General features: G+C 41.9%; 1 protein-coding gene across 5 annotated transcripts in view; it reads right to left on the bottom strand.

Annotated features, from left to right (window-relative positions):
• Positions 1–27,359, bottom strand: part of BACH2 (BTB domain and CNC homolog 2) — a 374,289-nt gene that overhangs the window by 166,473 nt on the left and 180,457 nt on the right. For all 5 annotated transcript variants that reach the window (XM_082475207.1, XM_082475211.1, XM_082475208.1 and 2 more), the window contains exon 3: positions 5,917–6,065. The gene's annotated coding sequence lies outside the window, so the exon portion shown is untranslated. The remainder of the gene's footprint in view (positions 1–5,916; positions 6,066–27,359) is intronic.

Raw genomic sequence — 27,359 nt, 5'->3', positions numbered from 1 at the left:
AAAAAAAGTCTGGAAAAATACACAGAAGTAGGAGTTAACAGGTAGGCTGTATCTGGGTAGCTGGATGAAAGGTAGCTTATTTTCTTTATTCTCTTCTGTTATTTTATAAGTTTTGTACAATAAACATGTATTACTTTTATAATCGGGAAAATAAAGCTACTTCTGTTTTGATAAAAGGAAACAATTCTCTGATTCTGCTCTTTCTAGTCACTAAGAACACTTAATACATTGGATCTAGTATAGTCATCTGGGCTGGTGACAAAGCAGACATGAAATACAGGGAAAATCTGCTAGAAACAATAGATTATAGCTTCTAGTTAAGCATAACAAGGACGCTTAAGAATCCTGCTACACTACAGAGCTTTGCAAATACTTTTCTTCCTCACCATGACCATGGTCTGGGCACTCTCCAGCTATACCAGAGCTCCACCCGCCAGGGGCCTCACAGTGATCAGTTTAACGGGGGTGTCCTTGGAAGAGGGTAGCTATCCCTTGGGTTAAATTACGGCTTAGAGAAAGAGTTGTCACTTCCTTAGTAGAGGCACATCCAAAAAAGAGCACACAAATAATTTCGAAAGAGCAACAGATTGGAAATTAATTAGAATAAGGTGACAAACTATTCGTACTACAACTGACATCACTTGGTGACCAGCTCTGTCACATGCATGGCTGAGTTTATTTGGAGATTCGCAGGGAATAACACCTTTTGAAATTTGGACCTGTATATTACCACGCTGGTCACATCACCCTTATCTGTACCATGAGTGTATACGCAGAGAATGAAAATTAATTTTGATGATGCCTTGAGCAGAACATAATTGTGAAACAATATGTTATAAATAATCACGTACATTCTTTAAAAAAGAAACAGAATGGCTTCAAAAGTATGCCAATGGTTCCCCAATGACAATAAGAACTAAATATATATGTTCTTGAAATTGTTTTATCACCAATCTTATCATTAACATCACAACTTTTAGAGTGCTTCCAAACATAATAAACAGAATAAATGTAAACAGAATATCTGAGATTTAAACTCTGGCACTGGAAAGGTGGTAAAAGCCAAAACTTGCACGGTTTCTCAAGAATAAAAATGAATTGTATATTTTTCTATTCTAAGTCAACATCTTTAGATTATTATTAAGACACGAAAATAGGTACAATAAAACCTCAGTTGATTAGACTATTTGAAGACAAGAAGAGTTTTTGGTTTGTTTCAGTTTTCCGGTGAATTGACAGACAGTTAGAAAATGCTTTTTGTTGAAAACGTTTCCAAAGCAGTTTCTTTTCCTAATTATAAAGGATTTAACCATTCTCAGTGATTCAGCAGGTCAGTGTCACCAACTACAAATATCCTCCAGGGTATATTCTCTACCTTTACTAAACCAAAGCTATCTTGTTTTCTGAATCTTTATCACTGAAAAAGGGAAGTGGGATGTGAGCGGTAGGGTGGGGTATGGGAGGGGTGGGTAGGAAGTATGAAGGCTAGTTAATTCAGGGTTCTGGTTACTTGGGTCCCAGGTAGCTGAGCCATCGCTAAATACGAATTCAGTGCCTGTAACCAGGCACATCTGATTCTTGGGGCCATGAGAGCTGACCAGGAGAGCCCCCGAGGGTCGGTCTTTGTTGGTTTTCTCTACCTCATGGCTTTTCCTCTGGGTGACTGTTGAGGGGAATCTGTGTCAGGGTCTCCATCCAGAAATCATGGTCTCCAAACTCCTGGGGCCGAATTTGTTTTGATTAGGGTCTGTATCTATGTCGTTTCAACTCACGCTTAGGGTGCCGGTAGCTACATGTGATGTCAAAGATGAATAAGCACCTACTTCTCTTCTCTCTTAGACCTTGCTCACCTGGATTTTCTTTTCTATAAAAACCTTTAATTCCAGTTTTTTGATATTTTAGCAGCTCCCTATGGCAACTGACTCCAAAACCTTTGTTGCTACGCCCTGTTGGCCATCACCTAAGTGAAAAGCATGGAGAGTTTATTTCTAAGCAGGTCTGGGAAGTCGGGGGTGGGAACAAGCGACTGATTTAGATGTATTGTACTTCAACTTTGATGACTTTATTTCACCTCTTTTTTGGTTATACCTTTTCCTTGAGCCAAATGCATACATACGCATGTATGTATGTACGTATATGTATACAATATGTATGTATGTATATGTATATAATGCGCACACATGAATGCCGCTCACATATCTAAGTGATTCTGATGTCTTAAGGAGGAAGCGGGATAATTTAGGACAGAGGTTTTTGAGCTCTTTGAAACTATCGATCCTTATGCACCGCTCTTCAGGAATTACAATACCTGGTCAGACCTAAGGGCAGGGCCTGAAAGGAGTAAAGTAAAATAGTAAAGTAGTAAAGTAAAGGAGACCTGAGGGAAACATGGCTACTAGCCCCGTGAGAATTCACGGATCATTCTGCAAGGCCAGCTTTCTAGAAACCTAGAATAAAAAGCAAAATCCCCCCCAAAGTAGGGCCCAAATGGACTTAGTGGGTTCAATCCTGCATATTTCTCACAAGCCTGCAGGTCACTCCTACAATTGTTTTGTGATTTATGGGTACCATAATGCCCAATATTACAGAGATTTGGTGATGGGGGATGAACTGTACTTCATCGGGAGAATGTCAAACAGGCATTATAATTAGAAGCCCTGTTGCAGGAGAACTATTTGCTACTAATTTTCTTTCCAAGTTTCCATTTTCTACTAGGCTTCAGTCTGTGGCAAGTCTACATCCCCTGGTTCCTGCTTCCACATCCGCCTCCACTGTTAAGACCGGTCACCTGCCGCCACTAGACACACATCCTGGGGCGCGGTACACGGACTCATTTATGATGACACAATTCACATGAACTGCAGCAGCCCCATGACAGGAGCACAGGAGGGTACACGTCCCCTCCATCACAGTGAAGCAGCTTTCCTGCGTGTGTAAATGGCATTTTGAAAGAGATCATGGTCATTGATGGCAAATTTCCCTAGTGGTTTCTGACAAATATGTCCTTGTCCCCATAGGCAACCCATTCCTAAGACTGAAGTCTAACATTCTGCAGGTCCCTTACATTTGCCCAAAGGGGGCCAGGGTAGTGTCAGGGCTGATGGAGGTGTGAGGGACACAGCCATCTGTGCCTCTTCCGCCCTCCCAAACTATAGCAGCCCTGTCAAGCACTACTTAGTATTCTGCCCAGTATTCTTAGAAGGAAAGTAAGCTCTGGCATTCAGGGGTTTTTTGTGTGTGTGGTAAAATACACATAACATAACATTTACCACGTAAATCATTTTTAAGAGTACAGGTCAGTTGCATTAAGTACATTCACATTATTGTGTAACTATCACCACCATCCATCTCCAGAGCTTTTCCATCTTCCCAAAGTGAAACTCTGTACCCATTAAACACTAACTTCCCTCTCCCCTTTATTCCCAGCGCCTGGCAACCACCCTTCCAAATTCTTTCTGACTTTGACTTTGACTAGTCTAGGTGCCTCATATAAGTGGGATCATATAGTATTTGTCATTTTGTGTCTGGCTTATTTCACTTGGTATCTCCATGTTTCATCCATGTTGGAGCATGTGTCAGAATTTCATATTTTTAAGACTGAATAATATTCCATTGTATGTACATACCACATTTTCTTTATTCATTCATTGCTGATAGAAACTTGAGTTGCTTCCACCTTTGGGCTATTGTGAATAATGCTGTATGAACATGAGTGTACAAACACCTGTTCAAGACCCTGCTTTCACTTCTTTTATACCCAGAAGTGGAACTGCTGGATCATATGGTCGTTCTGTGTTTAAATTTTTTGAGGAATCATCATACTGTTTGGTATTCAGTTTTTTTAAATTAATAAACTTAATGTTTTAGTGCAGTTTTAGGTTGACAGCAAAACTGCAGGGAAAGCACCGTGGGGTCCCACATACCCCTCGCCTCCACACGCATGATATTTTTATAGAGATGCGCTAGGCACTTGGTACCCTGAGTGTTTCGCCCAAGGCTGCAGTGAGAGCTTCAGGCAGGTGGCGCCAGGGCCGGCAGGAGTCTGCAGCTCCAAGTTGCCTGAGGTGTCACAGCAGCCTTCTACCCGTGCTGGCTCGTAGTTATTAAACTGACTGACATCAGAGGTCATCTATCAGGAAAACCTGCAGTGTAAACGTGGACACTCACAGACGCCGAAGCAGGAAAGCAGGAGGGAGATTAAGGAGCCTTTGATCCAACCCATTTCTTTTACTTCTTGGTGAAGATGCTTCATAAACTGAAACTTCCCAGAATGCTGTACAGAATAGCCAATTAGGGCTTGAAGGAGATGTTACAGTTGGTAAGGGTAGAGTGATAATAGGTAATTACATCGCTCACAACTCTGTCAGCCCTAATACCAACCCTGTTACCAGTCCTTTGGGCAGCTCCCAGAAGACAGCTCCAGATTAATTCCTTTTAGAACTCTTTCATCACCTCTTGCTTTTCTGGTCTTATTTGTCTGATTTTCTGATTTTTATTTTAAACACATGCACTTAAATCTATCTCCGGGATTTTGGGCTCCGTTAACGTTTAGGCAATAGATAATGCTCCTTCATTACATATCTGCTTGGGAGTTGCTTTATTAAAAGTGATTATTCTCAACTTCAGAGAGTTATAGTAAAAGAACCGTAAGCCCTAAGTGCTACTTTGAATGATAACATTTACCACATTGAAGTAAAATGTTATAAATCACAATACTTATCCACAGATTCAAAATGCCCAGAAATTTCTCAAACATTTCCTGGACAGCATCACTCAGACTACTTTTACACTCACATTGACTCAGTGAAACAAAAGAAAACATGTTGTGTAAAACTCCTACCTTGAAAGCTTAGAAATATACAAAATGCATATAGGTTCACAGGCACATCTGTACATTTGCATGTATGCTCCCATATACCCTAGTGTGCATTTGTTGAGCCAAACTCTTCTACTTTATTCTATTAACATGGAATAAATTGTTCTTGTCCTCGGCAGAGAGGTGACCGGCTTGTTCCAAAGCTAACACAGTAACATGCTGATCTTCCAAATACGTCAGTCCTAAGGACTTAAAACCCCACAAAACCCTGGACTTGCTGGCTTGGACTGTTTATTAGAGGTGCACCTTCCTTCCCATATGTGATTTGTAAATCAAGTCACATTTAAGTGTATGAGAGGAAGGATCATACTGGGATGATTCACTTTGAAAGGGAACAATATATTTCCCAGTCCAGGGGGAAGAAGATTTTCTCTTTTGAGTGTGTCTAAAAGCATGATGAGGACACCTGCAAAAGGACCGTAGCTGTCATTTTAGCCTGTTAACAGCACTGTTAGTCAACCCTGTTGAAAGCCAAGGGCAAAGAGTGGCTGGTACTCGCGCCTCTGGAGTCGAGCTGGCACAGAATAATGACATCTACACTTGGCTGGACTTTCAAAGGTGACAGTGCTGAGAAGACCTTAACATTCTCTCTTCTGAGGGATGAGTCCATGTATTAAGTAAAGCACCACTATCTTAATTTAGTGATGTTTCATACACTTTTCTACCTTTATCATGCCTCCTTTCAGTCACACTTGAGTTAAAGCAGTGATTCTCAAAGTGGGGTCCCTGGACCAGCTGCATCAGCACTGGCTGGAAACTTGTTAGAAAAGCCAATTTCCAGACCTACCCCCCCCCAACCCCACGTCTCCTGAATCTGGTAGTCTGGGCACGAGGCCCAGCAAGCTGGACTTTAACAAGCCCTCCAGGTGATTCTGAAGCAAGCTTATGTGTAAGATCCACTGAGTTAGGGAACCGCCAATATGCAGATTCTAACCCCGTTCCCTTCCTCAATTATAATTCTCAAGACACCTTGTTATTATCATCTCAGAAAATTCTTAGCCTTGTTTGGTTGGAGGAAAGAAACCTTAGTCAAAACTTACATGTAATTTTTCCAGGTCCCGTGCTGGCTTCAAGTCTTAGGATGCAGGGAACTGGGCGAAGGGAGAGAAGAGAAGGCTACGGCAATCCATTCAGACATGGACCCCAAAGCTCTGTGGGGCAACCTTGTGACAGGTCAGCGAGTGTCCACCTGATCGGGGAAGAAGACTGTCCATTAGCAGAGGAAACCTTGCATGTTAACATCGTCCCCTTTCCCCTGCTATCCCACTATACCCCATCCCTTCCCCTGCTTTCATGACCTCTAACTTACGGTGTGCCTCTGGACCGGTCCATCTAAACAGAATACGATAAAATAATCCAGGTATCAATGCTGGGGCTCACCCCAGGGGGAAGCACAGCCCTCACCAGGTGCTCTCCTGAACCCCAAGGCACCTTGGACATAGGTCAGTGTCCAATCAGTTCTCTCTCTATTTAAGCTCATGAATGTTTTCTTTCAACAAATCACACCACCTTGATTCAAAAGACACACGTGTGGGACTTCCCTGGTGGCACAGTGGTTAAGAATCTGCCTGCCAATGCGGGGGACACGGGTTCAAGCCCTGGTCCAGGAAGATCTCACATGCCGTGGAGCAACTAAGCCCGTGCGCCACAACTACTGAGCCCGTGTGCCACAACTACTGAGCCCGTGTGCCACAACTACTGAAGCCCACGTGCCCTAGAGCCCGAGTGCTGCAACTACTGAGCCCACGCACTGCAACTACTGAAGCCCGCGCACCTAGAACTCATGCTCCGCAACAATAGAAGCCACCACAATGAGAAGTCCGCGCACCACAACGAAGAGTAGCCCCCTCTCGCCACAACTAGAGAAAGCCCCTGTGCATCAACAAAGACCCAACGCTGCCAAAAATAAATAAATAAATAAATAAATTTATATATTAAAAAAAAACACATGGTTGTATTAACAAGAAGATACAGGAAGCAAATGATAAATTCGAGAATTCTGATTGAAATGAGATGATTCTCTGATGCCTTGAATATGTTTTTAAAAAAATTAATAGTACTTATTTTTTCCTGAGGATAAATTAATCCATGCTTATTATAGAACATCTGAAAAATTTACGGAAAAGAAGAAAAAATAAACATCAACTGTAACCATGACACTGATAAATCATTCATGATATTTTGTTGTATAGGTCCACGACCCCTTAAATGAAACTCCTGGGCCAGATACACTTCAGAGTTCAGAACTGCTTGGATATTAAAGAGTATTACAATGCTAAACTACCATTTATTACATGATGCCCTATTGGAATCTGGAGCAGCACCCCATAATCAAACCCATTAAAAATCTCTGCAGCAAAATAGATGCATATTCTTATTTAGTCAGATAAAATAGAGCCTCACATTAGTTCAGATCAGATTTTTCTACCAAAGAAGTCACCAAGAGACCTTTGTGATTTTTGAACCAAAAGGATTCAGAATTGGGGATAAGGGATTGTGGATCAGTATTCTTTTCAGATACACAAAAACAGTCAGAGTTTTGTTTCTACTTTTTAATTCAATATTTTATGAATGTGAGCAATTCCCCAAGTTATTAAAAATTCTTCAGAAACATGCTTTTCAATGTCTATGTAATATTACACCCCGTAGAAAAGGGTTTTGTTTATTTCATTATTTCTCTCATCTTTGGAATTACATATTGTTTTCTTTTTTTTTGTTCTTGCAAATAACACTTTGAAAGACATATCTGAATATCAGATTGTTTGAATTTCTGAGTATTTTCCTAGGTAGAGTCCTAGAAAAAGAATTACAGGGTCAAATGAGCTTTAAGGGTCTTGATGACTTTTCAGAAAAGCTGTACCAATTTACACTCCTGCCACAGCATGAGTGTTTGTTTAATTTATTTAACTACCCACTTTATCGCAGACACAGAAAAAAATACACTTGCCCATCACACACCTTAACAAAGTTCTAATCAGGGACAACCAAACTTTGGTTGTATTTTCGTTCTTCTTACGCAGAAGACAGTGAAGAGATCACTGTTTCCACATAAGAGAGAAATGGGAATAAGGTTAAGTTTACCAGCAAGTTGCCCTCATTAGACCAGACTGAGTCAGATCTGGGCAAGGGAGGAGTTGCCCCTTGTCCGTAGGGTCCTCACTTGGAAAAGGGTGAGGGGGAGTATGGAAGTAATCCGCACATCATCATGAGAGGAGAAACAATCATTTTTATTTGTGCGCTGATAAATTCTGTTTCTGGAAGACTGAGGCCTTGTGTTTCCCTTCCATTTGGTGTTTTCCTATTTTTTGGACATTTGGCTGCTCCTCAGCATGGCCATCAGAGAGCAGAAAGAGATGTGAAGACCAAATCAGACAAGCCCATAATAACGGCTAACCCTCCCGAGTGCTTATTACGATGTGTCAACTCTGGTGCCGGGTGCCTTGCGTGCATTATCTCATGTAACGCTGAGTGCATGGGTACAGACACTGGTGGTGGTGAAGTTCAAAAGTACATCCTTGCTCATCAATCCTCTTTCTACCCTAGTAAGTCTGGAGGAATTAAACATTTGCAATCTCAAAGATCTCTTCAAGCCTAGTGTCTTGAACGACTCCAAGATAATCCTAAGACTCAGTGACTCTAAGTTTGGCTATAAATCACAAATGTTACCCTTACGCTTTTTTTTTTTTTTTTTTTTGTCAGCACCTCCAACAGTATCTTCACAAAGCAGGGAAAATGGCATAAATAAAATCCAAGAAAATTCTAGATAATCGTAAACACTTCGAAGGTCCTATATGGACAGGAGAGAGGCTGTATCTCAGAGTACAATGGAGAGTTGAGAGTCTGTTATATGTAACACGGAGAAGAATGAGGACACATACATAATATATACTTTAAAAACAACCAAAGGAGCGTCCCTGGTTGCGCAGTGATTGAGAGTCTGCCTGCCGATGCAGGGGACACGGGTTCGAGCCCTGGGCTGGGAGGATCCCACATGCCGCGGAGTAACTAAGCCTGTGTGCAACAACTACTGAGCCTGCGCGTCTGGAGCCTGTGCTCCGCAACGAGAGGCCGCGACAGCGAGAGGCCCGCGCACCGTGATGAAGGGTGGCCCCCGCTCTCCGCAACTGGAGAAAGACCTCGCACAGAAATGAAGACCCAACACAGCCAAAAATAAAATAAATAAATAAATAAATTTATAAAAACAACCAAACATACAAACACATTGTTCCCAAATGTGACTACAAATTAGTAATGCTAAATCAGGGTTCACAAGCCCAAGTTCCTTTCCATTTATAGCTTTTTCTAATAAATTTTCTTGCTCTCTTCCCTTTACATATTTAACCTTACAGGATAATTGATGTAGAGAAGGCCACAATTTTCATATACTAATAAAAGAAAATCGAAGAGAGATTTTTTTGTTATATGGAATGAAATAACCCCACTCTTTCCCTTATCTAGAAACTCAGTTTTGCATAGTTTGGTATATACTATAAAATGGCAGCAGTTCACAGAGAGAAAAAGAGAGGCGGAAAATTAATTTTATTTTGGGAGTGAGTTAAATTTATCTTCTCAACAATCTTCTCTAGAACTAAGGGGTGTTTCTATCAAATCTATCAAAAGACCAAGGATGTATCAAGAAGTGGACCATTTCCTCCACTGTGGCTTCTCTTTATACTTAAAATAGCATTCTCCTGATAATTAGGTGTCAAGTGGGTGGAATGGCTTCTAAGTGATTTTTCTTTGCCACAATTGGATATATGGTTAATTTTCTCAGTACACCAGGCCTATAGGGTGTGAAAAATAAGGTGGTGATAGAGGAAATGACCACTCACCCTCAAAGAAAGAACATACTTTGTATTTTCCAAAGGGCCTAATTACTTGGGGAGGGGGGGTGGAATAAAAAAAAAATAAACCACCACTAATGACAGAAATGATTACCAGAAGCTCTTTAGCTACTCAAACTGCAAAACTAGCATTTTTAAAGCTAATTACAAATTTGGATTCTCTCATTTAAAAAATATACTTTGAAGCAGCCCACTTCTGTTTTAGTGCTGAACCAAAGTCTGTGCAATTGGCACATTATCAAAGTAAAAAAAAAAAAAGCGCTGCTTGAACAAAATTACACTTTCAATGTCACTAAATCTTGAACTGCAAAATACCACAAGCTAAAAACTAGTAATGCCATGTGGTTATGTTATCTTACATTTACAAGAGAGTTTATAGTTTCCTAAGCCCTAAGAGACTCAGACCGCGGCCACCCACAGGAGCTTTGCTATCAAGGTCAGGTCATTCACTGCCTCTGAGCTCGACACCTTTCACAGGTTCCTGTGAGGATCAAATGAGAATGCAATCAAGAGAGTTCTTGCAAACTCTTAAGACATATATAACATGTTGGGTATCATTATTCTTTTTACTAACAGCTTTGTGAGGCATAAAGATACAAATCCCCATTTCACAGTTAAGGAAACTGACAACAGGAAGACAGAGCAAAAAACAAAAAAACAAAAAAACAAAAAACTGAGTTAGGAGAGTTTTATATCTGAAATGGCCACAAACTAGCTGAGTGACTCTCTGGACTTGATTTCTTCAGTAAAATGAGGGAGTTGGGTGAGATGCTTTTAAAAGGCTTCTTGAGACTAATGGTTCTGTGATCTGCGACTTGGCCATGGTAGTGATGGGGCAGCTTTAACAACGACTCTTAGGAAGCAGTCTCTCCTGGAGGTCAAGGTCAGCACTTAACCAATCTGCAGTGCTGGGGCAGGGTCCTTGAGCAGCCTCCCATGCCTGCGGATGGGCCATGCATTAACTAACTCATTTTGCTGGATTAAGGGGAGGTTGGGGGCATCCTAGGCCAATAGCCAGGGCCTCTGGGGCATAGGAAGGAGGTTCCGGAAGAGCTTGACACAGCAGCTCTTTAGTTACTGGTACAAATATTTCACAATTCTAACAACTAGTGTAGCCAAATAAGTGTAGACCACTGGAATGTCAGTCTGGCTAACAGTCCCACTGTTGTCGGGCTACCAGTTTCAAAGAGATGGCCACCTCTGCGGGCCACCCACCTTTCCTGACTGAGCTCCTACAGTGTTGGAGGAGAGATCTTAGAGGGTTACTTTTTGTCGTGTGAGTGCACATCACGGTCGCGTGAGAATCTCACTTCAAAAGGACTGGGGCCACTAACTTCTGCTTCTACTAATGATACTCTACCAGGCTGTCTAATACAACTTCCTGTAATGCAGAAAATGTTCAATATCTGTGCTGTCCAAAATGGTAGCCATCAGCCACATGTGGCTATGGAGAACTTAAAATGTTCCTAGTGAGACTGAAGAACTGAATTTTTAATTTTAATCAATTTAAATTAGTGTACATTTAAATAGGCACACGTGGTTAGTGGGTACCTTATTGAATGGTGCAGCTGTAGGCTGCTTCACATACTAGTTTTCTTGGCTGTATTTTGGACCCCAGAAGCTCAGAGGACAATACATAATCATCTCTTCAACAAGCATTTACTGACCTCCTGGGTGCTGGGCACCATTCAGGTATCTCAGAACAATGGTGAATAAGACTGCCATGGACACTTCCTGCTCTCATGGTTTTTCTCAGCTACACTGATTTCCGAAGACCTCACAAAATCTTGAAGTGGTTCACCAGACTGTGCTTAGGAAAAGGTGGGTGAGGAGATATGGTAATGCTACACTAAGCATGAAAGCACTGCTTTTTCATTTCTTCATATTTACTGTTAGGAAAACTGGGGGAAAGTTTAAAAAAGAGATATCTGAATGGTTACTATTCATTCACTTACAAGTAAAGTAACATATCCCAGATAAGGGAAATCATCTGTAAGTAATTCCCTCTTGCACAAACTTAAATTTACTTAAAAGAAAAAGTCAGTGGGACCTGCATTCTTAAGCTAAGAAAAAGTAAATGGTATTTAATTACAGCAACAGTCATAAAAAATACAGGTGGGTCTCCATCTGCAAGCAGTGGGCAAGGGAACGTTTATACCAATTAGCTGTGAAATGACCAGGTTTTCCAGATCATCATCAGCCTTACTTACACTTCTTGTATAAGTAAGGCTGATTGCATTCTTTAGCCCTACAACTCAACTCTTAGCTAAGATTTTCACAGTGGCTTGAATGGGATTTGATGAGCAAAGCCCCCTTTGCTTTTCCCCAGGAAACTACAGGTGGAGGTATTTTTATCTACATCACAAATCGAATACCAGCAACATTATTTCTAAGAAACAGAAAAGTGGTTTGGTTTATTGGTTTTCCGATTTCCAGTATTGCTTCCTGTATCCTGTTGTCAATTCTCTCCTGGCCTGATCACCTTTTCCTACCTTACTCGGATTTAGACTGATAATAAGAAAGCAAGACAAAATATTCAGAATTGTTTTATGCTTTTGTTTGAACCTGAATCCAGGTTTGCCAAAATTTAAGAGGACAGGGATATCACACGCCGGGAAACAGTGTTTTTAAGCTAATTGTCTCCATTGTGTTTATATTATTTCACTTGAGGTGAAAGAATCACCAAGCAAAATAACCTGATTTTCTCAGCATCCCAATGGGGTTGTACTTGGATGACACCATTGGGCCAATCTGACTTTTGAGCTTTAAAATGCCACTCTGGTCCCTCTGTGCAAAGTCACACTATTGGTTTTTAGGGCTAACAAATAACTATTGTACATATACACAGACATACACACATTCCATCACTTTTTCCCTCTGGATTGAGTAGAAAGAGAAATTACAGTGGTCAGAAAACAAGAGTTCAAAACTTAGTTCTAAAATTACAACTTGCATTTCGAGACTACCATCTGCTGGAAAAGGTCAAATCTCAAATGTTCTGCTGGTCTCATGCTGTATAAAAATATTACTAAAAACTTGGTGACAGCTTTAGCAATAAACATGCTAACTTGTGAGTGGCCTTGGAGTCCTTATTCATATTCAGAAGCACTAAATTGAGTAGGCACACACCATTTTATGACCAGAAGGGCTTTAAAAAGAAAAGGGTCCATTGACGTTAATTTTTTGGAAACTACAGAGATGAGGGTTTTTTTTTAAATCTACATTTCACACAGAATTTCAACAGTCAGTTGTATGAGGCAGAAGACCTTTGAATCATAGATCTTGTGGCTTTTGTGTTTTGTTCTACTAGCATGGGAAGGTGATGTGAGGAAATGTGCTTTTTTTTTGCTGCAACAGAGAAAGAACTGGGGAGCAGCCATTTCAGAAAGGATGGAGGAAATTAATTAAGATAAAACATTTCTGAAAGTTTCCACTTACACATTTCAGAGGCTGGGACCAAGTTACTCTAGTTGGAGAACCCCAGCTAGAAAATTCACTTCTTTGATACTCAAGGTATTCACGTTCCCAAAATATAGTGGAGAGCTCGTTCAGATTCCTACCCCTCCCTAAGAGGATGGTGCAATCAGAACAACTTGCCATTGACAATTCTGAAACGAAGCTAAAAAGAAACAAGTGTTGAAAATACACAACCTGATACCAAAGGGGAAACGGAGGGAGGGATAAATTAGGAGTTTGGGATTAACATATACCCACTACTATTTAGAAAATAGATAACCAACCAGGACCTACTATAGCACAGGGAACTATACTCCATATTCTGTAATAACCTGTAAGGGAAAAGAATCTGAAAAGAATAGCGCTGAATCACTTTGTTGTACACTTGAAACTAATACAACATTATAAATCAACTATACTTCAATAAAAAAGAAAATACACAACCTGAAATAATTGGGGGGTTTCTGTAGGTTTTATAAGGTAAAAAATGGAATACTGGCCTGTATTTATGCATAGTAATACTAATACTTTCCATTGACTCAAAACTTCCACGTGCCAGGAACTGTGCTAGGAGTTTTCGGGTATTATTAGCACACCCGGTGGATGAGAGAACCATGGCTCAGAGAGGCAACGTGCCTTGCCCAAGGTCACATTGGAGGAGATGAGAGGGGATGATATGTAATCTTCATCCATGCCCATCTGACCCTAAAGGCCACCCCTATCCTATGCAACACTGCCATGCACTACACTTTGGGGAGACTACATCCCTCTCCCCAAAGGAAACATGACTGCTTTTCCATGTGCTACCAGTAAAATGTCAAAGTAAAGTGACAAAGCTGCAGGTCCTTTAGCAATTTAATTATTTGTGCATAAAGTTGACTAGCTTGTTAGCACTAAAATGGTTATATTTCATGAAGCATATTAGAATTAAAAATTTTTTCTATTGCAGTTTCTTAAAAATACTATCAGGTATCTTATTTAAAAATGACCCAGATCATTCTCTCCAGGTGAATTATAAGCATAGGATACCTGTCCTCTGTCATGAGACACAGCAGTGAAAACACTGTATCTGGTATCTCGCTCTGGGTCCCAGTCTTTGAAGGGCAGCACCACCCTGGCAATGCCCAAACAGAAAACACCCAAAGCAGATTCTGATGTGGCATTTAGGGCTCATGTACCATATTTTCCGTCCTTAGGTCAAAGACCATCTATGAAATCAGGCAGTCAGTGACTAAGTTCATCTGCAGGAGTGGAGATGGGCGTGTGTGTAGGGGCTGCCCGTCAATTAGTAAAGGGCAGTTTCTTGAGAACTCGGATGGGCATCAAGGAAACCACAAACAAAACGAAAAGACAACTCACAGAATGGGAGAAAATATTTGCAAATGATGTGACTGACAAGGGGTTAATGTCCAAAATTTACAAACAGCTCATGCAGCTCAATATCAAAAAAACTAACAACCCAATCAAAAAATGGGCAGAAGACCTAAACAGACATTTTTCCAAGGAAGATATACAGATGGCCAAGAGGCACACGAAAAGACGCCCAACATTGTTAATTATTAGAGAAATGCAAATCAAAGCTACAATGAGATACCATCTGACACCAGTCAGAATGGCCATCAACAAAAAGTCTACAAACAATAAATGCTGGAGAGGGTGTGGAGAAAAGGGAACCCTCATACACTGTTGGTGGGAATGTAAATTGGTGCAGCCACTATGGAGAACAGTACGGAGGTTCCTTAAAAAACTAAAAATAGAGCTACCATATGATCCATCAATCCCACTCCTGGGCCTGTATCCAGAGAAAACCATGGTTCGAAAGGATACATGCACCCCAATGTTCACTGCAGAGCTGTTTACAATAGCCAAGACATGGAAGCAACCTAAATGTCCATCGACAAAGAAATGGATAAAGAAGGTGTGGTACATATATACAGTGGAATATTACTCAGCCATTAAAAAGAATGAAATAATGCCATTTCCAGCAACATGGATGGACCTGGAGATTATGATAATCTCCTAAGTGAAGTAAGTCAAAGACAAATGTCATATGCTATCACTTATATGCGGAATCTAAAAAAAATGATACAAATGAACTTTTTACAGGACAGAAGCAGACTTACGGATATTGAAAACAAACTTACGGTTACCAAAGGGGAAAGGTGGCGGGGAGGGATAAATTGGGAGTCTGGGATTGACATGTACACACTACTATATTTAAAGCAGATAACCAACAAGGACCTACTGTAGAGCACAGGAAACTCTGCTCAATATTCAGTAATAACCTAAATGGGAGAAGAATTTGAAAAAGAATAGATACATGTATACGTATAACTGAAGCATTTTGCTGTACAGCTGAAACTAACACAACATTGTTAATCCACTATACTCCAATATAAAATAAAAATTTTTTAAAAAAGGAAAAATAAATAATGCCTTGACTCTTCCCAGGTTCAACACTTGGTCTGGGCTTTTGAGGGATCTCTGCCTCTTTCATCCCATCTGAGAGCTTTGCTTCTGCCTGTGCTTCACCTATCAGCTAGCAAAACCTGTAAATTCCTCCCTGTGTGGGGAGCTGCCAGCCTCATCTGCAGGAGCAGGTGCCCCTTGACTTACAGGTCGCACAGGTATGGGTGCCAAGCGGGTCTCATGCAAGGCAAGGTGCTGCTGGGTCATCCCCACGTGAGGCGGGCGGGGTCCACACAGAGCTGACTGCTGCCTCAGGGGAGAGGGCTGCAAGTCTGGCCAAGGACCCTTAAGACAGGACATGCACGTGGTGTCTAAGAAGAGTGATGCACCCTTTCAGGAAAAGCCACTACCCTTGACCCAGCTGTTCCAGCCAAAAACCTTTGATTTTCTTCTCTCCCCTCATTTCTAGCAACTATTCCATCGGCAAGCGCTTTGACTCTAACTTCAAACTATATCTCAAATCTGTCAACTCCTCTCCATCTCTGCTGCCATCAGCATCACTTCTCACCTGGCCCACTGCTACTGCCATGGTAACTGGTCTCTCTGTGTTCAATCCACACCCCCCCCCCCCCCCCCCCCGCCGCTCCCAGGCATCGAGGGTCCCCAAGACAATCCCAGGTCGGGTGATTGACTAGGAGACTCACAGGACTCAGCATAGAGTCGTTCCCATGGCAACGGTTTATGACAGCCGTCTGCTCCCAGCTCGAACCCTGACTGGGCTCTGGCCACACAGCCGCCCTCTCCCCCCCAAGACTCTCCTTCCCCAGGCTCTGCTTCCTGCCCTTGCTTCCTTACATGACAAACTCAGCTTCTCTCTCTAGATTTACAGGCTCCTATTCCTGCCACCATCTGCCTTGTATAAAAATCAACTGGGCTTAATCCTGCTGTGGTCACATACCCTTCGGAGGCTCTTGGGCCGTGGCCCTGAATCCCACTGTGCCGACTCCAGCCTTGCTCAGTCCCCAGCCCAGCCTGACATCCACCGCCCAGCTCCCCGTCCCAGCCCTCTGACTCGGGCCACCTCAGTCCTTCCCCCTTCTCTGCCCACTTCCCAGCTCAGGGCAGATTCTTGGCAGGATAAGGAAGAGAAAGAATGGGGAGCGGAGGAGAGTGAAAGTCAGAAGCGGCGGAAGCTGCTGTGTGTACACAAGGGCACTATATTTGTCCATAGGGATTTTATACTCTTCTGCAGACCTTAAAAAAATTTTTTTTTTTCAGAAACCACAGATCAGCAGAACTGCAAGGGACCTTGGAGATCGCCGAATCCAACCTCTTCATTTTACTAATTAGGAAACCGAGGTGTGAGGAGAGGAAGGAAAGAAGGAGAAGGCAGCATTTACTGAGGTCTCATCATCGGCTCTGGATACAAGGTCGCAGGTCGCACAGCCAGCGAGCGGCAGAGTTGGGACCACACAGCACTTGAATGAGCATTTTCATCCCACACAAGTTTTGCCTGTTACTTACATATTCATATCATATGCAGGAAAGGGCTTGACATTTAACATATAAAGATACTTGGAATTCCCATCTCAAAAGGCAAATGGTTTTTCCCTCTGTATTATCCAATACAGTTTTTTATTGTGGTAAAATATGCAAAACATAAAATGGACCATTTTAAACATCTTTAAGTGTACAGTTCAGTGGAATTAAGAACACTCATCTTGTGCAACCATCATCACTACCCTTCCAATACATTTTTTTGATAATAAAATTTTATTTTTTATTTTTTTATATATTCTTTTAAAAAAATTTTTTTATTGTAGTATAGTGGCTTTTCCAATACATTCTTAAGTGAGTATTTTCTGAATAGTAAATTCAAAGTAACATTGAAGGGCACCAAAAAAAAGAAGTTTGAAGGAAAAGACAAGTGGAAAATAAACTTTTGGGGGGTTACATTTCATCCAACAAAACCTTTCATACACAAGGTCTCCTGTGACATATTTTTCATTATTCTCCTAGTCTTGAAATCAGAACTGTGAGAATGCTGGTCACCAGGTGAAAAGGCAGCTTTTGTCACTTCTCTAGGATCTACACTAGTTGTATGCGGTTACAAAAATGTTACGCAACCCACGACATCAAGGCCTTCCACGCCTCCTCCCTAAAAAGACAAATAAAACAGTATTTCTTGGAAAGATAGGCATTTAGCAATGCACTGTATCTAGATGGAGCTGTCTCTGCCACTGGGGTCTGCTTCTAAGGGTTCAAAAGTGTTGGCACAAAGCACAAAGAATGTCCCTTAGCTATTCAGCATTTAGTTCAACTCCACAATGTATTTACCAAGATTCTTTTTTTTTTTTTTTCCGCTGTCCCTTCTTGGTTTAATGACCTCAAATATACCAACATCCTGTCTTACCTAATCCCCTAACAAGTTCCATCAAATGCCAGGACAGAATCACACAGCACTGCAGGCACTAAGATCATTCGCTAAGAATTCATTTTTATTCCAAAAACTAGGAGCGCCAGACCATCCAACACAATCTATCACACAGCCAGAAAATGAGCCTGGCACTTTAAGAGAAACATCTAAATTAATTTTTTTAAACCTTTCTCCCATCGTAGGCTCTTTAACAACCTAATAACTCTCTCCTCAGAAAAAGATGCACAAATAAACACAAAGCCTTTCCACATAACGGGAAGGGTTCAAGGGCCCTTTGAAGCCTAAGACTCCATGGGGGGACCCCAGGTTAAAATCCTCTGCTGTAAATGAACTTCAACAAGAGTTCCCTCTGCGCATGCGTTTCTGTACTGGATCCTGGTCCCTGGAGCATCCCAGGGTGACTTCCTCTGGTGACCTTTTAGTCTCTGGATGAGGAATGACCTTTCTTGTTTTAGCTTCAGGAACATCCCCACCTGACTTCTGGTCAGAGTTACTGTGAACATGGCTGCGCTACTCCCAAGCCAGCCGGCCGCTCTGGGAATACTCGAACTCTCCCCAGTCTCTTTCGAACTTGCCTTACCCAGACGGTCTTGGGTTCTGTTCTTTGATTTGCTGTCATGGCTCCTGCTGCCCCCTCTCTATCCCTGTCACTTTCCTTCTTGGCCCTTTGTGCACTCTTGTAATTTAAAAAATTAAACTTGATTTTCTTTCTTTACCGTAAAAGTAACAACCTCTATTTTGTATTTAATTTCTTTGCTTTCCCTCCAAAAGCACCCTTCTACCTTTCATCCCTTTGCCCCTTGGGATTAATCTGCCCAACACTGTAAATCAACTATACTTCACTTTAAAAAATTAGCCTGTCTATTGTAAATAGTGCTGCAATGAACATTGGGGTGCATGTTATCTTTTTGAATTACGGTTTTCTCCGGGTATATGCCCAGGAGTGGATTGCTAGCATGGAAGCAACCTAAATGTCCATCAACAGAGGAATGGATAAAGAAGATGTGGTACATATAGACAATGCAATATTACTCAGACATAAAAAAGAACAAAATAATGCCAATGGTAGCAACATGGATGGACCTAGAGACTGTCATACTGAGTGAAGTAAGTCAGACAGAGAAAGACAAATATCATATGATATCACTTATATGTGGAATCTAAAAAAAAAAAGGGGCACAAATGAACTTAATAACAAAACAGAAGTATAGTCACAGATGTAGAAAACAAACTTATGGTTACCAGGGGATAAGGAGGGGGGGAGGGATAAATTCGGAGACTGGGACTGACATATACACACTACTATATATAAAATAGATAACTAGTAAGAACCTGTTGTATAGCACAGGAAACTCTACTCAATACTCGGTAATGGCCTATATGGGAAAAGAATCTAAAAAAAAGGAAGAGTGGATATATGTATATGTATAACTGATTCACTTTGCTGTACACCTGAAACTAATACAACATTGTAAATCAATTATACTCCAATAAAAATTTTAAAAAATTAGCCTGTCAATTTTTACAAAAAACTAGCTGGGATTTTGACAGGGCTTGTGTTGAATATGTATGTATATCAGTTTGGTGGTATTCCCATCTTAACAATAGCAAGCCTTCTGATCTATGAACATTGGCTGTCTTTCCATTTCATTTAAGGTCTTCTTAATTTCTTTCTATAGTGTTCTGTAGTTTTCAGTGCATAAGTCTTGCACTTCTTTTGTTAAATTTGAGTATTTCATTCTCTTTGATGCTGTTGTAAATAGAGCTGTTTTCTTAATTTTATTTTCAGAGTGTTTCATGGCTAGTGTGTAGAAATAAAATTGATTTTTGTACATGGATCTTTTATCCTACAACCTTTTATCCTACAATCCTAAACTTGTTTGTTAGTTCTAATAATTGTTTGTGCGTTTTGGTGTGTTTGTGGATGCCAGTCTTAAGTATTTTAAAGCATTCTAAAGCACAGGTAGACCGCAGCACATAAACCCAGCACTGAAATTGCACTGCAGATACCAAGAGCCCACACTACTCGTCCCTCCTCCGTAGGCACTGGGTGACGCTCCTGCTTTGGGGCCATAGTCTTAGTGGCATTCTTACTCTTGCTGACAGCCATACAATGATTTGGAGAGACATGTTTCTGGGACTCCAGGACGCACGGTGAAACATAAACCTATTTCCCACAGAAGTGGTGTTATAAAGACAAGTCAAGTCCTCAGCCTATCCTCTGGGGTCTATTTAAGTGGGCATCACTAGGTAAGGATGCCACCAGGTCCGGCTTCACCATTCCCAGAGTAACAGAATTTAAAGTTTCGTTTCTATAGGAAGCCACATCCTAAAGGAGTTTTGAATGAACCTTTACAAAAGAACCTTCCTATCAGCAGAGACTTCTTATGGGTTTTCACACAGACACATCTATCTATACCCCTTTCCACTTCAGGACAGACTCGCAACGTACATTACCTTGAGGGACAGCGGTGGTTATTTTCACAAAAAACTGCTAAACTTGACACAAATTATAATTTTATTCTTTAGTAGACTATATTTTGCTTCAGGTTTAAAAACTGATTTCCAGCCAGCCAGCAGTCAGAGAACTACTTTGCATCTAGATCCATGAGTCACTGATTTAAGCATGCATTTGCCCAGAATACCCAGGCATGTGAAAGGATCAAAATATCACACTTTGATTGATTCAGAAAGTTATTTCCTACCATCACGCAGTCTGAGAGTTTCTATGCTGTGTCTGACTAATTGGGGAGGTTCAGGAGCTGAGAGCCAGGAGTCACTGTGCAGAAGACCTTGTTTCTTTTCTGGGCACCAAGATCCCAGGGAGTGAACCGGTTCTCCGTGGCAAAGTGTATCCGCATGACGCTCATCTGAGCACGATACGGGCATCATCTTTTGAAGGGATCCTGGTTATTTCGGTTTGACAAAAATCGAGAAACATTTTAGAAAGAAAATCGGATTTGTGTGTAAATGAAGAATATTCCTGAAAAGAAACTCTGTTACGAAACTGAAATCTGGAGACCGCGGTGGTGTTAAATTGAGTCATCAGTTCCCTTTACACCCTAATAATTGACGGCACTTTGATCACAATGACTGCTCTGGGTGATGTGTTTGCTTTTTTAAGTACTTCCTTGTGTAAACAGGTTGTCTTACAATCATCTTGCAAACATGTTTACATTTGGGGGATCATGGAGAACATCTGTTAGAAACAGATTTCACGCTTTTCTGTCAACTCAGGGAAATCCGAATCATGTTTCTTGGTAATATAAAAAAGCTCTTGGAGAGTTAAATGAAGTTCTACGCGAAGGGGGTGTTATGGAATATTTTGATTGCTCTTCGTATATGTACTTAGAAACTTGTCCTGAAAACAACCATTTGAAATAGTTCGAAACAGGTATTAATTATTATTCTGTGGTTGTAGATGGGGACAAGGAGGTATGGAGAGGTTAAGTGGCTTGGTCAGTGACTGAGAAAGTGGCCAAAGTGGGAACCACACACCCCGCAGGGCTTTTGATTGACAATCTTCAGGTATCAAGGGGCCTGTGATTTTACTTCCACAAAGTGTTCCGATTCCTTGCAATTTTATTAAAGTCACTTATTCTGGAGAGGGCAAGAGGAAGGGCTGAGTGATGGACTCCAAACAAGGGCAGTTTTTAAAAAAATTTATTTTATTTAAGTATAGTTGATTTACAAGGTTGTGTTAATTTCTGCTGTACAGCAAAGTGATTCAGTTATACATATATATCCATTCTTTTTCATATTCTTTTCCATTCTGGTTTATCACAGGATATTGAATATAGTTTGCTGTGCTCTACAGTAGGACCTTGCTATTTATCCATCCTATATATAATAGTTTGCATATGCTAATCCCAAACTCCCAATCCGTCCCTCCCCCTCCTCCCTCCCCCTGGCAACCACAAGTCTGTTCTCTATGTCTGTGAGTCTGTTAACAAGAGCAGTTTTCAAATCCGGGTCCCGAGTTAGAGATCTAGGTGTGTGTGGAGAGGAGGGGCATGCAGAGGGGAACAGGAACAAAGCTCAGAGGAGAAGCTGGACACACAAGACTTCAGGCAAAACGCTTTACTGAAACCTCAGTACTGAGCCTGTGCCTGCCACGCCCGGAAGCACGATGTCCCTCTCAGAGGTACACCAACTTGCTCTGGCCCTAGGCAGGAGCTGCCTCCATGTGGAGGGAAATTACTGCCATCAGGAGGGAACAGAGACGCAGCAGGTTCCACAGCGCTGCCCCATGGGCAGCACAACCCCAAAAGCCAGGCCAAGGTACCCCTGCCCTTGACCCTGCCTTGAACTCATGACCCCCTCCGCCCCGTCAGTGCCTCAGAGGTCCCCACCCAAGTGAGCTCCCAGCGTCACTGCAGGACTTTTACCTCAGTCTGTCCTCTTTAGAGTGGGCTACTCCACCTGTATGGTGACTGAACAGCCAAGTGGCAGCTGTTTAAGGAGATGCGGCTGTACCATGGCTGCATGGCCTGGGGTGGGGGGGACCCTGTGCATGCATCCAGGCCCCTGTAGAGCGGGAGGAGTTGGGGGATGGGAGGACAAGGGGCAGCAAAGAAGGGCAGGGTGTCCACCAGCTTTCCCTGAACCACCATGCTCCAGCTGGGAGCTCCAAGGAGCCTGTGAATTCTAAACTCAAAGCCAGCCTTCTGAAAGGTCACTGAGTCATGGTAGAGGATAGAACGTATTTCATACAACCAGTCTGTTAGCTTGATTTACAACATTTTAATATTTAAACATATGGCACGTGAGCTTCAATTGTGCCCTTGTCCCACGCCGTACAAAGGTTAGGGCCAGGCCTCCCGGGGGGTCATCAAGATCAGGACTGTGTAGCCTGTAGACGGGCACTTGGGGATTATGCACTCTGATTCTGCAGACCCTGACCCTCTGGGTGAGGAAACTGAGGTGGCTGTAAGGGGCTTTCAGAATATCAAGGTGCTTACACAACAAAGGTTTCCTTCACTGTTGTTTTGGGGAGACTATGTGCAAAGTGGGTAGCTAAATCTTTGCCCATCTAGCTGCTCTGCAGCCAAACACATCAGGGTCTTGCTATGGGTTAAATGAGAAAAATTTCATTTTTTAAAAAAAAATTCACCCAATTCTTTCATCTCTTGTGGTTTCTTTTTTCCATACTTTGCAATAATACATTTACCAGCAGCTAGTTTAACAACTTGATGGTACCAGTGGGAACCAACCCAACAGCAGTTAGACACACCAAGGAAGGACCAAGTGTAGCCAGGCAAAGAAAAATACCAATGAATGTTAGGCTGAACTGTGAGAAATAATTCAGTAGCTGTACATCAAATGCATAAATATGATTCATTTTTAAAGGCCCATACATGTTACACCCACTTTCAGGAGTTTCCCAAAGTAATTTAAAACTATTTGATGTTGCTTCCTGTTTTTCAGTCCTTTTATCTGTTGATGGGGGTGGCAATTCTACTGTTACCAACTGAACGAGAAGAAAAGTGAAGGATGGGGCAAGTTTCCTAGTTTTAGTCATCAAAATCTGCTTTAAAAGACCTCAGTTTTAAATTTTAAATTTCCAAATTTGGGGCTGTAAGCTTCAAAGTCTAAGATTTATCCTGTATTATAACCCTAGATTGCACCAACATTTTCGCTTTATGAACTTACATCAACTTTGGGCTTCCTGCTCTCTCCAAAGCTTCCTACTAAAGCACCCAATCTTCAGAAGATGGAGAAGAAAACAGGGTGGCAGCTCATTGGCCTCCGTCGATAGTCAATACATTTATCCCTTCTTCCTTGAGGTAAGGACTGACCAGAAAAAGACCTTTTTCATATTTTGAAGCCAGTTTCAGAAACATGAGAATATTTCATAGATATTTATTCCATCAAATTATCCTCAGGTACCTCTCTGGAGAAGTGGTCACCTCTTCTTATTATATGGCCTGAAGAGCTCATTATTTTAATCCAGTAGATGGTTAATGAAAAGCAAACCTACACGCGCCATGAAATAACCACCCATCAATACTATAGCAGGGTGAGAGGCATTTTCACGGTTGGGTGGCACAACTCACCTGCAAAGGCTTGACCACCAAGTGGTTGATTCTGATTAAACACCTCCAATGAGAAAAAAGGTACTATCTCCTAAAAAGCCAAGTCCATTTTGGGCAATTACATGCACAGTATCACTGCATATATATTTAGAGAGTTCTCTCCCAGACGAATCTGCCTCCCTGTAACCTAAAACCACTGGTCTGCCCTCCAGGGTCACCAGAGCAAGGATAACACCTACACACGTGTTAGGGAACAGTCATGGCTCCATCTTCTTTTACCCCATTTTTTTTCTCCAGGTAATTGTTTCCAGTTCCTTCACATGTCACTTAGGACATGGTTTCAAATTTTCTCACTACCACTGTCTTGGACCATTGTCTTTTGAAATAAAAAAAGCTCCAAGTTAAAAAAAATAACCATTTAAATTTAATACCATGCAATAGCCAACGATACATTTGCCAATATGTCCATCAAAATGAAATCTCAGGGCTTCCCTGGTGGCGCAGTGGTTGAGAGTCTGCCTGCCAATGCAGGGGACACGGGTTCGAGCCCTGGTCTGGGAAGATCCCACATGCCACGGAGCAACTGGGCCCGTGAGCCACAACTGCTGAGCGTGCGCGTCTGGAGCCTGTGCTCCGCAATGGGAGAAGCCACGATAGTGAGAGGCCCGCGCACCGCGATGAAGAGTGGTCCCCACTTGCCACAACTGGAGAAAGCCCTTGCACAGAGGCGAAGACCCAACACAGCCAAAAATAAAATAAATAAATAAATTCTAACTCATTTAGATTTAATAAATGTCACCTAGTTTATTAAAATGGGCACAAAATACACTACTAAGCAGTCTGGATTAAAAATGAGTCCAGAAAATAGATACATATTCACAATAAGGCATTTAACTAAACACCTAAAAAAAAAAAAAAGAAAAAGACTGGAAAAAAAAAAAATGAAATCTCAAATTCAGCATCATTTTAACAGTGAGGAGCAGACAGAACTATCTATCCCCTTCCTAGTCCTACAATGCAATCACAATTTCATTAATGTTTTGGGCAACTCCTTCACCTCACTGACTGGGACTGAGCTTGTGGAACAGACAGAACTATCTATCCCCTTCCTAGTCCTACAATGCAATCACAATTTCATTAATGTTTTGGGCAACTCCTTCACCTCACCGACTGGGACTGAGCTTGTGGAAATTAATTCCTACGAGGAGTTTTCATATATTGCTATTGCATTTTATTTCCCACATTCTCTATTCGTGATTTCTGTTTTTGGATACAACTGTAGGTCTTGACACTGATTTCTATTATTAAATGTCAGCTCTCTCAGGTTGAGTTCCTTGTTTTCTTCTTTCTTCTGTTTATCCGCTCAGTGGCAAAGGAACATATGAAAGAGAACTCTGCACTCAAGAGATTTTTTTTTTTTAATCCTGAAATTGCAGTAGGCTTACAAAGCAGTGGGCAGTCAGGGTGAAAACTAACTCAATACACAGTACCCTTTAGGAACTGGCTCCGTGTGTATGCCGCGTTGAATTCTGCTTGGTCAATTCCAAGAGGAAGCTCGGAATAAATATTTACCATATTTATTTATTTCTCCTACTGAGAACTATCTAAGACAAGAGGGTGTTTAATGATGAAAGAGATTTCAAGATTTCTGCTCTGCGCTGTGTCCTGCCCATGGGGCGTGAGGACAGATACAGGTCCCAGCTTCATAATGAAACCAGACACAGTTCACTTCCTTTTTTTCTGAAACCACCCCCTCACCTGGGGGATGTCTTGAGATGACACAGAGTTAGTCAAGTGTCACTAACCTGAGATAATGAAGGGAATGATTGGTACTCATTATCAGTGACAATAATAATATTTAAAATATCCTCCTGGGAAGACAGACAGCATTTGCTTGGGATAGAATACAGCCCTGACTAAGCTGACCTGCTCCAGCTGCAGATGCCTACAATCCCGAAAGGAGAGAGGAGACATTTCAACTCCAGAGCTGTTTTCTCTTATAACTGGCATAAAAAGGAAAGGTCAAGAAGTGTCCAATCAGATGAGTGGACAGGGGGCTACACCTCCATGGTTTATTTACTGAACATGAACTACCAAGAAATCACAAACACTCTTTGTCCAATCCCTCCTCTGCCCCTGGCTTTCGGGAGACAGTCTGACTACCGGAGATCAGAGTGCAACACACAACCTGGTCATCAGGTGGGCTCTTCCCTTCCCGTAGCCTGGAGGGAGAGAACCAAAGGCTGGGGCAGTGGAGCATGTCTGCCATCTATCCAGACAAGTGGAAAAAAACCCAAAACAAATGTAGAACCTAGACCCTTCTTGTCTCAGGGTCCCCCAAGAAATGTCTTCAGTCTTGGCTCTTTTCTACTGTCAATCTTTTTATTGAGGACACAGAGGTGATGTGTCCCATCCTTGGGCTTCCTGTAGGCTCTTCCTCCTCCTACCAGGAATCAATGACCATTCTTGAGTGCTGGATCCTATGCCCGTGCTCTCACTTAAGGAATTTGTCCCTGCATTTATCCTTACTCTTCCTGTGACATCAATGTCTCTCTCTCCAGGACCACTGGCATCCAAGCACGTTTACTATCTCCCATCTTAAAATCCCTTCTTGATTCCATAACTTCTCCAGGTACCACTCCCTTTCTCTGCCCTGGTTTCGAAGGCAGACCCTCAGAAGAGTTGTCTAGACTTGCTTGTTTTCAGATTTCTCATTCTCTCCTTAGCCTGTTGTAAGTAGGTTTTGTGTTATTTCAGAGCAACTGCTTTTATCAAGGTCCCCAAGGATTCTACCTTCCCCATTCCATGCTTCACTTTCTATTGTCCTCTTCCATGACATTTTAGCATCACTTGACTCAGTGGCCCACTTCCTCCATGAAACGACTTCTTCCCATGGCTTTAATGGCATCACATTGTCCTGGCTTCTCACCTGGCCTTCTCACCTCACCTGTGACCCCTTCCCCCACAGCTCCTTGGCTGGCTCCCCTTCTAAATGTTAGAGTGTTCTAGAGCTCCAACCTTGAAATTTTTCTCTTCTCTAACTACACTCACTCCCAGGTCTATGGCTTCTATTACCCATAGGCTGAGGGCTCCCAAATCTGTTATATGTTGCCCTGACCTCCTCCCCGATTTCCATATCCAATTACCCACTCAGCATCTGAACTGTATATCCAACATGCATCTCAAATATTACATGGCTGAAATGGAATTCTTGTTACCACTCTCCCTACTATCACTCTCCTGCTTCACACTTTTCCTTTAGACTTTGCGCTGCTCTTAGAATAGAATCCAAGGCCTGCAAA

This window comes from Balaenoptera physalus, assembly GCF_965194825.1.
Source record: "Balaenoptera physalus genome assembly, chromosome: 9".
Taxonomy (NCBI): domain Eukaryota; kingdom Metazoa; phylum Chordata; class Mammalia; order Artiodactyla; family Balaenopteridae; genus Balaenoptera; species Balaenoptera physalus.
Note: the sequence above shows the minus strand (reverse complement) of the source record. Positions and strands in the feature narration are given on the sequence as shown.